The sequence below is a fragment of the Trichechus manatus genome, unplaced genomic scaffold (assembly GCF_000243295.1).
Source record: "Trichechus manatus latirostris isolate Lorelei unplaced genomic scaffold, TriManLat1.0 scaffold00008, whole genome shotgun sequence".
In the NCBI taxonomy this organism is placed as follows: Eukaryota; Metazoa; Chordata; class Mammalia; order Sirenia; family Trichechidae; genus Trichechus; species Trichechus manatus.
In genome coordinates, this window is record NW_004443944.1 from 22,227,156 (window position 1) to 22,229,075 (window position 1,920).

Genomic DNA, 1,920 nt, shown 5'->3' on the forward strand with positions numbered 1-1,920 from the left:
CTTTTGCAGCAGATTTGCCCAATGCAATACATCGTTTGATTTCTTGACTGCTGTTTCCATGGGTGTTGATTGTGGATCCAAGTAAAATGAAATCCTTGAAAACTTCAATATTTTCTCTGTTTATCATGATGTTGCTTATTGGTCCAGTTGTGAGGATTTTTGTTTTATGTTGAGATGTAATCAATACTAAAGGCTGTAGTCTTTGACCTTCATCAGTAAGTGCTTCAAGTCCTCTTTGCTTTCAGAAAGCAACGTTGTGTCATCTGCCTATTGCAGGTTCTTAATGAGTCTTCCTCCAATCCTGATGCCCTGTTCTTCTTCATATAGTCCAGCTTACTGGATTATTTGCTCAGCATACAAAATGAACAAGTATGACGACAGGATACAACCATGACGCACACCTTTCCTGATTTTAAACCACACAGTACCCCCTTGTTTTGTACAAAGACTGATCTTTGTACAGGTTCCGCATGAACACAATTAAGTGTTCTGGAATTCCCATTCTTTGCAATGTTATCCATTATTTGCTATGATCCACACAGTCTAAAGCCTTTGCGTAATCAGTAAAACACAGGTAAACATCTTTCTGGCATTCTCTGCTTTCAGCCATGATCCATCTGACATCAGCAATAATATCCCTCCTTCTACATTCTTTTCTGAATCCAGCTTGAATTTCTGGCAGTTCTCCTTCGAGGTACTATTGCAACTGCTTTTGAATTATCTTCAGCAAAATAGTACTTGCATGTGATATTAATGATATTGTTTGATAATACCCGCATTCTGTTGGATCACCTCTCTTTGGAATGGGGACAAATATGGATCTCTTCTAGTCAGTTGGCCAGGCAGCTGTCTTCCAAATTTCTTAGCATAGACAAGTGAGCACCTCCAGTGCTGCATTCCTTTCTTGAAACATCTCACTTGGTGTTCCATCACTTCCTGGAGCCTTATTTTTTGCCAATGCCTCCAGTGCAGCTTGGACTTCTTCCTTCAATACCATTGATTCTTGATCATATGCTACCTCCTAAAATGGCTGAACATTGACCAATTCTTTTTGGTACAGTGACTCTGTGTATTCCTTCCATCTTCTTTTGATGCTTCCTGCGTCCTTCAAAATTTTGCCCATAGAATCCTTCAAAATCGCAGCTCAAGGCTTGAATGTTTTCTTCAGTTCTTTCAGCTTGAGAAATGCTGAGCATATTCTTCCTTTTTGATTTTCTAACTCCAGGTCTTTGCACGTTTCATTATAATATTTTACTTTATCTTCTCGAGCTGCCCTTTGAAATCTTCTGTTTAGCTCTTTGACTTCATCATTTCTTCCTTTCACTTTAGCTACTCTACATTCAAGAGCAAGTTTCAGAGTCTCTTCTGACATCCGTTTTGGTCTTGCCTTTCTTTCCTGTCATTTTAATGACTTTTTGCTTTTTTCATGTATGATGCCCTTGTTGTCTTCCCACAACTTATCTGGTCTTTTGTCATTAGGGTTCAATGTGTCAAATCTATTCTCGAGATGGTCTCCAAATTCAGGGAGGATATACTCAAGGTCATGTTTTGGCTCTCTTGGACTTGTTTTAATTTTCTTCAGCTTCCAGTTGAACTTACATATGAGCAATTGCTGGTCTGTTCCACAGTCGGCCTCTGGCCTTGTTCTAACAGATGATATTGAGCTTTTCCATTGTCTCTTTCCACAGATGTAGTAGATTTGATTTTCCTGTGTTTTCCATCCAGTGAGGTCCGCGTGTATAGTTGCCATTTACATTGCTGAAAAAAGGTATTTGCAATAAATAAGTCACTGGTCTTGCAAAACTCTATTGTGTGATCTCCGGAGTCATTTCTATCACCAGGGCCATATTTTCCAACTAGCAATCCTGCTTCTTTGTTTCCAACTTCCACATTCCAATCACCAGTAATTATCAATGCATC